General features: G+C 46.5%; 1 long non-coding RNA gene across 2 annotated transcripts; it reads left to right on the forward strand.

The window, feature by feature from the left end:
* The first annotated feature begins 9,350 nt into the window (after window positions 1-9,350).
* Window positions 9,351-11,380, forward strand: LOC119358919. 2 transcript variants are annotated; one of them, XR_005172331.1, is made up of 3 exons: window positions 9,351-9,471; window positions 9,599-9,706; window positions 9,794-11,380. It is a non-coding gene; the product is annotated as an uncharacterized LOC119358919 (long non-coding RNA). The 2 variants fall into 2 exon arrangements; XR_005172330.1 differs by having other exon boundaries at window positions 9,836-11,380.
* The last annotated feature ends 2,047 nt before the right edge of the window (window positions 11,381-13,427 follow it).

The following is a 13,427-nucleotide window of genomic DNA, read 5'->3' on the forward strand; positions in this document are numbered from 1 at the left end:
CACCTAATCTATTTTTCCCGTCCGTCCGATTAAGATCAGGGGGACCTAATGCCCCTATCCAAAAATCCACTTACTACATATAGACCAATCCCCTAGGCAGCAACCCTAAAATCTAGGGACAATGTCCCATCCTCCCCCCTTGCCGCCGCCACACTCAAATAACATCGGGATCCTCCCCGATCCCCTTCTCCTCAGTCCCAGACCAACAAGATTCCATCCGAGCCTTCCCCTCGATCCCTTGCTCATGCCCGAGGCCACCTCCTCTTGATCTCCACGCCGGGACTCCACCGGGGCTTTAGCCGTGCATGTGCCCTCCTCCACGAACTACCCCGCCGGACCTCTTCTGCAGCCGAGCCCCCTCCCTCGCACGCCGCATCCCGCTCGTCACCTCACCGCCTCTCCGCACGCACGCCTCCCTCTGGCGTCGACCGCGCTGCCACTGGAGCTCGCCAGAGCAGCCTCACGCCAGGTCGTCCTGCTCCTTGCCATGTCCCTCCTTTCTCTTTTCTCTGCTCCCTCTGGATGCCCCTCACCTCTCCATCTCTTCTTCTTGCAGGAACCCATGGCACCATCCCAATGGAGTCGCGGCCACCGCCACCGGACATCTCTGACGCCGTCCAAGTCCTCCTCACCGTTGGATCCAGCCTCCCACACATCTCCCGGATCCACCCATTCCCTGACATCCCCGGCTTCTGCTTCGCAAGGAGAGCGACGCATCATCCCAGCCCCCTGCATCAAACTGCTGCTCAAGATCGAGTCAACGCCCGCGCTGACCTGCCCGCCTGGGCCACCGCAGCCTCCAAGGCCCAAGCCAGATTTGGCCTGCCCAACCTCCTCCACCGACCGGCCCATGAGGCCTAGTGAGCAGCCCCTGTCTCTGTGCACTTTTGGGCCGGCCAGATTCGGCCCAGGACATATTTTTTTCTCGCAGAACGTTTTTTTCTATTAATCCTGAGACGGCAGATTTTACAGAAAACTCCCCTAGTTTTCATGCATTTAATAACTCATCATCCGCGCACCGGATTAAAATAATTTATATATGGAAGTTGCTTAGAATTTTGTGTAGATTAATAATATCCAACTTTCATCTATGTTTAAAATGTTTAAAATGCCGTTTGGTTAAATTTTCTCCTATGTCATGTTAAAATGCTTTATTTCATAACTAAATAACCGTAACTCGGAATTTAACAAACTTTATATGTAAATGGGGTAGAAAAATTCCTAGTTTAACATGGTGGTTTTATTTTGCATGTTTAACAACTCTAAAATTGTGTTTAGGGCAGAACAATACCAAACCTTAAAATATGCATATGGGGTTTTACCGGAATTGTTGTTCGTTGTTTCCGGCCTCATTTGAACTTGACTAGATAGGTAGTTTTGCTTTGCTTCACTCTCTTGCCATGCTAACAACATTTAATCTTGTTGGGTACCTAACCAAGAGAGAACTAAATAATTGATGTGGTGTTCCGCCAATATGCATCCCGATGCATATTGGGCTCCATTTAACTTGTAGTTTTGTTTGTGCACTTTGCCATGCCATGCTTCATTAAACCGGACATGCATCATACTTGGTTGTGCATCATCCCATGTTCATGTATTGGTTGTTTACTATGTTGTGTGCTTCTTTCCGGTGTTGCTTCTTCGGGTCGGTTCCGATAACGTCGCGTTTGTGAGGACCCGTTCGTCTACGTCCGTTTGTCTTCTTCATGGACTCGTTTTTCTTCCTTGCGGGATCTCACGCAAGATGACCATACCCTCGAAATCACTTCTATCTTTGCTTGCTAGTTGCTCGCTCTTTTGCTATGCCTATGCTGCGATACCTACCACTTGCTTATCATGCCTCCCATATTATGAAGCCAAGCCTCTAATCACCTTGTCCTAGCAAACCGTTGTTTGGCTATGTTACCGCTTTGCTCAGCCCCTCTTATAGCGTTGTTAGTTGCAGGTGAAGATTGGAGTTTGTTCCATGTTGGAATATGGATATTTTGTTGGGATATCACAATATATCTTATTTAATTAATGCATCTATATACTTGGTAAAGGGTGGAAGGCTCGGCCTTATGCCTGGTGTTTTGTTCCACTCTTGCCGCCCTAGTTTCCGTCATATCGGTGTTATGTTCCTGGATTTTGCGTTCCTTACACGGTTGGGTTATAATGGGAACCCCTTGACAGTTCGCCTTGAATAAAACTCCTCCAGCAAGGCCCAACCTTGGTTTTACCTTCTGCCACCTAGCCTTTTTTCCCTTGGGAGTCGCGCATCCCAAGGGTCATCTTTATTTTAACCCACCCACCCCCCCCTGGGCCAGTGCTTGTCTAAGTGTTGCTCCAAACTAGAGCCCCTTGCAGCGCCACCTCGGGGAAACTCGAGGGCTGGTTTTAGTTGTACGGATTGCTTATCCGGTGTTGCCCTGAGAACGAGATATGTGCAGCTCCTATCGGGATGTCGGCGCATCAGGTGGTCTTGTTGGACTTGTTTTACCATTGTCGAGGATGTCTTGTAGAACCGGGATACCGAGTCTGATCGTAATGTCTCGGGAGGAGGTCTATTCGTTCGTTGACCGTGAGAGCTTGTAATGGGCTAAGTTGGGACACCCCTGCAGGGATTTGAACTTTCGCAAGCCGTGCCCGCGGTTATGGGCAGATGGGAATTTGTTAATGTCCGGTTGTAGAAAACCTGAAGTTGACCTTAATTAAAATGAATCAACTGCGTGTGTAACCGTGATGGTCTCTTTCTGGCGGAGTCCGGGAAGTGAACACGGTGTTGGAGTTATGCTTGACGTAGGTTGTTCTAGGATCACTTCTTGATCATACTTTTATCGACCGTGCTTTGCCTTCTCTTCTCGCTCTCATTTGCGTATGTTAGCCACCATATATGCTAGTCGCTTGCTGCAGCTCCACCTCATACCTTTTACCTTACCCATAAGCTTAAATAGTCTTGATCGCAAGGGTGCGAGATTGCTGAGTCCCCGTGACTCACAGATACTTCCAAAACCAGCTTGCAGGTGCCGATAAGTCCGTGCAGATGACGCAACCCAGCTCAGGAGGAGCTCGTTGAAGATCTTGTCCTTTGTGTTGTTTCGTTCTAGTTGATCAGTAGTGGAGCCCAGTTGGGGTCGATCGGGGACCGTGTCGCATTTGGGGTTCTTCTTTTATTTTGGGTTCCGTAGTCGGACCTTGTTTGTATTTGGATGTTGTAATGCTTTATTCATGTATTTGTGTGAAGTGGCGAGTGTAAGCCAACTATGTATCTCTTTCCCTTATGTATTACATGGGTTGTGTGAAGATTACCTCACTTGCGACATTGCTTTCAATGCGGTTATGCCTCTAAGTCGTGCTTTGACACGTGGGAGATATAGCCGCATCGAGGGCGTTACATCACCATACGTGCATGCTACGGGAATCACAAACTTTAACACAAGTATTTATCAATTTCACAACTACTCAACTATCATGAATCTAATATCACCATCTTCATATCTCAAAACAATTATCAAGCATCAATCTTTTCTTAGTATTCAACGCACTCAAAAGAAAGTTCTACAAATCTTGAATCCCAAGCATATTATTATTAAGAAAATTTCCATACTATTGAAGACTCTCAAAATAATCTAAGTGAATCATGAGAGATCAATATTTTCTATAAAACAAATCCACCACCGTGCTCTGAAATATATAAGTGAAGCACATAGAGCAAAACTATAAAGCTCAAAAAATATAAGTGAAGCACTAGAGCAAAACTATCAAGCTCAAAAGATATAATGAAGCACATAGAGTATTCTAACAAATTCCAAATCATGCATGGCTCTATCAAAAGGTATGTACAGCAAGGATGATTGTGGTAGACTAACAAGCAAAAACTCAAATCATAAAATACGGTCCAAGCAAAACACATATCATGTGGTGAATAAAAATATAGCTCCAAGTAAAGTTACCAATAGAAGTAGACGAAAGAGGGGATGCCTTCCGAGGCATCCCCAAGCTTTGGCTTTTAGGTGTCCTTAGATTATCTTGGGGGTGCCATGGGCATCCCCAAGCTTGGGCTCTTGCCACTCCTTGTTCCATAATCCATCAAATCTTTACCCAAAACTTGAAAACTTCACAACACAAAACTTAAAGTAGAAAATCTCATGAGCTCCGTTAGCAAAAGAAAACAAAAGACCACTTAAAGGTACTGTAATGAACTCATTCTTTATTTATATTTGTGTTAAACCTACTGTATTCCAAATTCTCTATGGTTTATAAACTATTTTACTAGCCATAGATTCATCAAAATAAGCAAACAACACACGATAAACAGAATCTGTCAAAAACAGAATAGTCTGTAGTAATCTGTAGCTAGCGCAAGATCTGGAACTCCAAAAATTCTAAAATAAATTGCTGGACGTGAGGAATTTATCTATTAATAATCTTCAAAAATAATTAACTAAATATCACTCTCCAAATAAAAATGACAGCAGTTCTCGTGAGCGCTAAAGTTTCTGCTTTTTACAGCAAGTTCAACAAGACTTTCCCCAAGTCTTCCCAACAGTTCTAATTGGCACAAACACTAATTAAACACAAAAAAACACAACCAAAACAGAGGATAAATAATTTATTTATTACTAAACAGGAGCAAAAAGCAAGGAATAAAAATAAAATTGGGTTGCCTCCCAACAAGCGCTATCATTTAACGCCCCTAGCTAGGCATAACAAGCAAGAATAGATCTAGGTATTGTCATAACAAGCGCTATCATTTAACTCCATTTAGCTAATAATCTTTTAAGTTCAGTTCTATTTCTGCAAGCTAAAATAGCTAAAGAAGCATCTTGATCAAATACATAACCCTTAGGAATAGCAAGTGGTTCTTCATCATCACTTTCATCAGTATCATCAGATTCAATATTTTCAATTTCTCTAGCCCTAGCAAGTTGTTCATCAAGAAAATCACTAAGTGGCATAGTAGTATCAGGCATAGAGGTAGTTTCATCATAAGTATCATGCATAGCAGAAGTGGCATCATCAATAACATGCGACATATCATAACGAATAGCAGAAGTAGGTGTAGGTGTCACAAATTTACTCATAACAAAGTTGAATCAAGTGCAGAGCTAGATGGCAGTTCCTTACCTCCCCTCGTAGTTGAGGGATAGATCTTGGTTTTTGGATCTCTCAAGTTCTTCATAATGATAAGCAGATATATATCCCAAGTGACTCAAATAATAGAGCTATGCTCCCCGGCAATGGCGCCAGAAAATAGTCTTGATAACCCACAAGTATAGGGGATCGCAACCGTTTTCGAGGGTAAAGTATTCAACCCAAATTTATTGATTCGACACAAGGGGAGCCAAAGAATATTCTCAAGTATTAGCAGCTGAGTTGTCAATTCAACCACACCTGGAAACTTAATATCTACAGCAAAGCGTTTAGTAGCAAAGTAATATGATAGTAGTGATAACGGTAGCAAAAGGTAACAGTAATAAAAGTAATATTTTTGGTATTTTGTAGCGATGATAACAATATCAACGAGAAAGTAAATAAGCATAGAACAATATATGGAAAGCTCGTAGGCAATGGATCAGTGATGGAGAATTATGCCGGATGCGGTTCATCATGTAACAGTCATAACCTAGGGTGACACAGAACTAGCTCCAGTTCATCAATGTAATGTAGGCATGTATTCCGAATATAGTCATGCGTGCTTATGGAAAAGAACTTGCATGACATCTTTTGTCCTATCCTCCCGTGGCAGCGGGGTCCGTACGGAAACTAAGGGATATTAAGGCCTCCTTTTAATAGAGAACCGGAACAAAGCATTAACACATAGTGAATACATGAACTCCTCAAACTACGGTCGTCACCGGTAAGTATCCCAATTATTGTCACTTCGGGGTTAACGGATCATAACTCATAATAGGTGACTATAGACTTGCAAGATAGGATCAAGAACACTCATATATTGATGAAAACATAATAGGTTCAGATCTGAAATCATGGCACTCGGGCCCTAGTAACAAGCATTAAGCATAGCAAAGTCATAGTAACATCAATCTCAGAACATAGTGGACACTAGGGATGAAACCCTAACAAAACTAACTTGATTACATGATAGATCCCATCCAACCCATCACCGTCCAGCAAGCCTACGATGGAATTACTCACGCACGGCGGTGAGCATCATGAAATTGGTGATGGAGGATGGTTGATGATGATGATGATGGCGACAGATTCCCCTCTCCGGAGCCCCAAACGGACTCCAGATCAGCCCTCCCAAGAGGTTTTAGAGCTTGGCGGCGGCTCCGTATCGTAAAACGTGATGATTTCTTCTCTCTGATTTTTTTCTCCCCGAAACTCAATATATGAAGGTGGAGTTGGAATCGGAGAGGCAATAGGGGGCCCACGAGGTAGGGGCCGCATCCCCCACCCTCGTGGCAAGGTGGTGGGCCCCCTGGCCTTCATCTTTGGCAGGTATTTTTCTTGTTTTCTGAAAAGTGTCTCCATAAAGTTTCAGGTCATTCCGAGAATGTTTGCTCCTGCACATAAATAACACCATGGTAGTTCTGCTGAAAACAACGTCAGTCCAGGTTAGTTCCATTCAAATCATGCAAGTTAGAGTCCAAAAGAAGGGCAAAAGTGTTTGGAAAAGTAGATACGTTGGAGACGTATCAGTAGGGCAATGGGGTCATATCCGGGTCTGCCCTGGAATGCGGTGGTCGTGCGCCCAACGCGTGGACGTATCCTTCAGCACCATCCTGTCTGCCTCCATTTTCAAACACCAACTTTCGAAATAACACACCCTAGTTCAGGCCAGCGGCCCTAGTTCACGTCGGCAACAGAGCTAGCGGCCTACACGTCCTCGCCGGCAACACAGCCAGCGGTCGGCAACACAACCAACCACCAAAATGAATGTGCTTCTCGCCGGCACACAGCCAGCGGCCGGCACCCATGCCAGCCTCCAAAAAAGAACGATCACGGCCGATCAGACGACCTAGTTCAGGCCATCGGGGTCGAACATCTCCTTCTGCCTGGCCTAGAACCAGCTCCTCGTCTTCTCGCTCATCTTGGTCAAGTCCACACTCATGCTCACAAGGGCCACCTCCTTTGCTTTGGTTGCGACATTGGTGGCCTCGATGTCGATCTGCCTCTACCTTGCCGTGACATTGGCAGCCTCGATGTCGAGCTACCTTTGCCGGGACGCCTCCTCCATCTCAAGCTTCTTCCTTTGAAGCTCTAGGTATTGCTTCATTTGCTCGTCCTTGCTTTGTTGCTTCTTCTCGTCCCTCACATCCTTTTGAGACATCATGCCATGCAAAGTCTCATGCAAGGCCATGGATGACGCATCACGTATGTCATCCACCTTGGAGTTGGTCTTGCCCCTCGGCCTCTTCAACACCTCACCATCTCCACCTCCGGCCAACGCGGCCGTCTTCTTGCCTCTCTTCCTTTGAAGTTCACGGTATTGATCCTTGAACTTAGGGAAATTGTTGATGATCGTCCAACAATGTGTAAGAGTGAATGGCTTGTCATTGTGCTAGGCCTTTAATGCTTCCAAAGATTGAAATGCCTACACCACATGATCAACGACAATTGAACATGCAAACATATACAAGGCCGAAGTCTCATGGCCGTAGCAATGAAAGAACTAGGATGAGGAGAGCATACCATGTCCCCAATGCCGAGACCACTCACGGGTCGTGCTTTAACACTCTCAAGTGCGGCACAATACTTGTTGCACTCTTGTTGGATGAATAACCACCTCTTTTGAATCGAGGCGATGCCACGGTCGCTCGTAATTTGGTAGGGCTCAAACATCTTCCTTTCATGAAATATTTTGTGGACTCTCGTCCAAAAAATAAGGCCCTTTTGTTGCGTGTCGGTCCTTGGATCTTGGCTAATCTCCATCCAACATTGGCAAATCAACTTGTCCTCGTCTTGTGAATATGAACCCGTGCGAATGCTCTTCTTTCTCTTTTGTTCTTCTGCTCTTTGGGTAAGCTCGTCCATGAACAATGGCTCGCCCCCAATATCAATATCAATGACTTCTTCTTCATCACCACCACCTTCGCAATAGATGTCATCGTCTTCATGCCACGAGTCACCATGGTCGTAGTCAGCATGGCCGTGGGCCTCTTCATCGGCAACGTACTGGGCGCGGCCATCCTGACTTTGTGTCTCGTCGGGATCATAGGCACCGCCATGCCCACCCTCGTAGATCACATTCTCCATGAACTGGTTGTAGAAGGGGTCGTCGACTGTTGGCGTTGGTGCTGGAATTTCGTTGAACAGGACGCGGGGCGACGACATGGTGCCCGTAAACGGTGGTCGTGCTTTCTTTCTTTGCATCTCGACGGCCGGCCGGCCGCTGCTGCTAGACCCCGTCGTGACATTGAGGTCGATGACGGCTGAGGGGCGCGGGGTGGAAGATGCGATCACGCCAACGTCCGGTGACCCCGAAAAACGGGTCTGGCCATCATGCTTGGGCGGGGAAAAGCCGGGCCACATAGGCGTGGTCTGCGACGTTGGCGATGGATAGTGGTGAGGTCTGACGACCGATGAGCCTGTGCTCATCGGGCCGACGACCGCACCAGAGAAACCCGCTGGACGGCAAAGGCCAAGCATGAGGAGGGTGTGCGCTTTGTTGACGATGGCCTCCTTCTCCTCGACCTTGCGCCGCGCGGCCTCCACCGCATCGCGCTCGGCGGCGAACTTGGCCGCGTCGGTCTTGCCCCTGACGGCCGCCTTCCGGTTCCTCCTCTTCGTCTATTCCGCGTCCATCTTGGCGAGCTCCTCCGGCGTGCATTTCGACTGCGCCTTCCTTGGACCCTTGGTCGCCTTCTTCTTCACCTTTCGGGGCGGGTGAACGGCTAGGCCGCCGGAATTCGGCTGGGCGTCGGCCATTGATGGGGGAGGGTGGGGGCGGGACGTGAAAGGGTTTGGGAGGAAATGACGTCAAATGGGGAGCGGGGGTTTTGCTTTGTGCCACCGACAGGCGGGCCAGGGGAGGACAAGCGCGCGTCCCACCCGTCCGGGCGCTATCCGTTTCACCCAACAGCGGCGTAAACTTGGACCGGGGATGAGTCGAAAGCAGACAAAAAATGGACAAATGTCCGTTTGCGCCGCGCGCTGGGCCGTTTGGTTTGTCCGTTTTACTCTAAACGGACGCACCCGGAATAAGACGGGGTCGTGCGCTGAAGTTGGCCTTATGTCCCAACCTTCATTCAATTATCCGGGCGTTTCGCAAAATCATTCTATGAGCAACCTAAAATGATTTTGAAATACTGGATTTTACCGAATGGCTGGAGATGCTCTTGCTATAGTTGCAAAAGAAAGTGCTAGTGAAAAGGGTCAAATGTGAACAGAGGAGACCACTCAGAAGGAAAAAAACAGGGGAGATCCAAACCCTACCCTCACGGCCGCCCTCCATTCCCATCCTCTTCCCCGCCGGAACACGGCGAGTACTAGTTGCTCGCCGGAGTGCCCTCTTCTCCAACGCCGGTAAGCAGATATGCCGCCCAAACCGGCCGCGCGAGGCGATCTCGGCGCACGCTGTCCGCCGCGTTCTGATTCAGTTTTGTCTCCATCTATCGATTTACCCTCAAATCGTTCTTGTCTTCGTGTCTAGAGACGCCGGAACACGGAGCCGCCGCCACGGTGTAGTTCGCGATGCCGCCATAGTTCGCTATCGTCCCCTGAGTTCCTGACTAGCCCCCTCTATCCGCCCCGCCCCAGGGTAAGACGTCTCGCCTCTGCGTGCCCAGGGAATCTGTCGTGCGCCATCCTTATACGTTTCCTCTTTTCGTTTTATTACTATTATTAGTTGATCGGAATCTGATCTGACGGAGCACCGGCGATCGACCAGTCACCATGCCAGGCACCGGAGGGGCGACCGTCCTGGACGACCTTCCCGAGTGGATCGTTGTCGAAGAGATCCTCGTCCGCTTGCCGCCCAAGGACATCCTCCGCTGCCGCGCTGTCCGCAAGTGGTGGCACAACGCCACCTCCACGGACAAGTTCATGCTGGATCACCAGTTCACCACCGCTGCCAGCCCTTGCTCCAGATTCTCAGCTGCACCATTGACCCGCAGAAAGCCTGCCTCTTGTTTTCCTTTGAGGCCTGCGCAGGCCAGCAAAAGCTCTGCCCTCTCGTCCGGACATACGACTATGGTAAACTCGAGGCTGCCCATGATGGCCTCCTCATCATCTCCCATGCGTATGAGTTCTTCATCTGCAACCCAGTCACTCGCAAGTGTGCTCCTCTAGCGAAGCCTCGAACTCAACGTGGTATTCGTAACCAGATTGTTGGATTCTATCGGCACCAATCAACCGGAGGAGAATACCAAGTGCTTTGGCAATCTAGTCCGACATGCTACAATGCATATAACACAAATTACAGAACTCTCTACTACGCCATAGCGGTGGGATCCGATAAAATAAGATACTTCAGACTAGGATGCATCCCACAACCAACATCTTTGTCGCCTTCCTTGGAGCTGGCGTTACGCGAGGGCCTGCCTGGTTCGTCTCAATATCCACCAGTCCACCACCGAGGCGGCCTGCACTGGAAACTTGAAAAATATCATGGCTGGGATGCCGACTACATAATGGTGTTCAACACGGTAGCTGAAACATTTCGGTTGATGTCTCGTCCTGCCCGATTGGGCAACTGCTTACAGGAGTCGTTGCTGAGATGAATGACACTCTTGCTTTGTGCAGCATCAGCAATGACAAACACACCATAGATGTTTGGGTGGTACAGGACTACGATGCCGAGACCTGGTCTTTCAAGCATCGGATTAATTCGAGCGGGGTGGATCCATAAGCGCTTGTTGATCCAGAGGTGACAATGATCCGTAGGATGGCTGCTCTCAATGAGGGTGAGCTGCTGATCCAGTTCACTTTCACTCGTAGGTGTGTGTTGCATTTTGACAGTGATGGCAAGTTTTTAGGATATGTGAAGAGTGAAGATGACCAAGAAATCGAATTGTGCGTTACCAAGCATTACCTCTGGATCAACAAGCGCTTATGGATCCACCCCGCTCGAATTAATCCGGAGCCTCCATTTTTTGTAGGGCTGTAGGATGCAGTGCTTGATCTGGATGTTATACACTGCTGATTTGCTTCGCCAATGGAGTATCTATTCTACATGAGCATTATTTTTGTTCCTGGTTGGTCTTCTTAGTGTAGAACTGAACAATTCGGATGGTTGCAGCTATTATCTTGCGTTTAGTACCATGTTAAAGTTCTGAACTATGGAGAATCTATGCTATATGACTAGTCTATTTTATTCCCCTCGTTTACTTCCAGTTTGCATTTTTTGGAACGATGAAAGACATGGTTGCAACTAGGAACAGATAATTGCTCTCTAAGATATTATCTAGACGGGCACTACTCCAGAATTAGTACACCAATGGCTAGCTATCCTGCTTTGTTTTTGAGAAAACAGGTGTTGGTACACATGTCATCCTGCTGTCTTTCAGTCTTATTCATGTTGTTTGAGTGAATTCTTTTGGTTGAGTCGTCGAAATGGTTAGTTTGGATCCTTCCTTCCAATTTTAATACTTTGATCCTTCCTCGGTGCGCAATTGTCCTAAGCACCTGACATGGGTGCTCGTGCTCCTTGTGTGGCGATGTTTTGTCAGGCACACTTGCATACCTTAGTTTAGTTTGGTACTCGGCTCAATTTGATGTCAATTGTTTTATAATTACGGCTATTGTTGAAATTCTTAGCAAATAATTTTGGTTCCTTGGCTTTGACATGTTTTGATAAAGAATTTCGTACTTTTGTTGTATGTTGGTGGACTGGTAGTGTTTCCAGGGTCTTGTCTCGTGCCATTTTTGCGTATGGGATTTGGTGTTTTTTCCGGGTAGAAGCATGGATTTCGAGTCGCTCGACTAGTCGCGACTAGTCGACGACTAGTCTATGAGTCGCAAAAATATGGTCGACTCAGCTTAGTGTCGACTCGCGACTCTGAGTCGCGACTAGTCACAACGCAGGCTCGACTTCTTCCGAGTCGCTGCCCCAGAGCGACTCGCATGAGTCGCGACTCAAAAACCATGGGTAGAAGTGAGTTGGCGATGTGATCATTTGGAGCGAGGTAAAATCGTACTGGTTCCTGGTTCCTCTTCGCCTGGATAAATATTATTAATATACATTGTCATAATTTGATTAGCCGATGTTTTTTTAATGTAAACTCTTCCGTAGATCACATGGAAAAGTCAAGCAATTTCAATGTTGTTTGTGTTGGTAGACATGTATAATAAAGCATACTCCTCTTCATCTGGATTTACTCTCCACACATGTTAAATTCAGCCATTCGGTAATGCATCTTTGGGTATTTAATCCAGCTCCATGTATATTATACTGCATTAACTATAATGATTTAAACTATGATATATACTTCTAGGGATGCCTAACAAGGCCTCAGATTATTTCAATGGTTAGCTTCATTGCCTTTCATCATCTGATATACCCTAGGTTACTTGTGAAAAACAATGCAAAAGAAACTTCCCAAAATGAAAGTGGAAATCTCTCTTACTGGGAGTTTTTCTCTCTTCTTTTTTGCGCAGACCCAGTTTTTAGCTTTGGGAACAGTGATGCGATACAATCCTCCCAGTCAACGTTGATGTGATCTTCTTTTCTTCTTTTTGCGGGGAATTGATGTTGATGTCAACTTGTGAACTGTTTGTAGAATCCTTTGTTCTGAAGTTGCTTCTGTCCACATGATTTGCCACAACACATTTTTCTTCGAAATTACGAATACAGGCATACAGATTTTGCCATTTTCTGGTTTCCTTTTCTCATTCCCAAAAGAATCGAACAACATATGGTGCTCAGCTTATAAAGCAAATAAACCATGGAATGATTGGACTTTATTTTTAATCTTCAGATCAAAATGTCACTGTCACTGTCAGGTTCCCATAATAGGTATTGTTATGATGATTCTAGGTTGAATCTCCTTTATGAAGCTAGTACGAGGAACCTGGAGCTGGGGTACCTTGCAAGTATCTGTGGCACGCTGAAATTCCTATTCAGATCTGTATTTTTCTTTTCTTTGCTTGATGTGGCATCTGAACCTACCATGCCTGGTCTGGTTGCAGAGAGAGACTTGTTTGTCCTGTCGACCGGGCTAAGAGCAACTCTAGCAGACCCGCAAAACGCGTTTGCAGTTCGCGCAAAACAGCTTTTGCGGGTCGGCGCGGGCTGGCACAGATGCAGACTCCCAAACGGATTCGTAAAAAGTATATTCGCGGAATATGTTTTTTTACGGGTCGGCTATGCGGGTTCTGCTCTTTACGCCGCTGCATCTCCGCATATCATCAGTCCGTCTCAAATCCAACATAATTCAACAATCGAAAACAAACTGAATTATTCAAATCAAATATAAAACAATAATCATCCGCATTACAAATAATTATTCAAATCACCGTAGCAAACTTAAAATAATGCAATA

Source organism: Triticum dicoccoides, chromosome 2A (assembly GCF_002162155.2).
Source record: "Triticum dicoccoides isolate Atlit2015 ecotype Zavitan chromosome 2A, WEW_v2.0, whole genome shotgun sequence".
NCBI lineage: Eukaryota > Viridiplantae > Streptophyta > Magnoliopsida > Poales > Poaceae > Triticum > Triticum dicoccoides.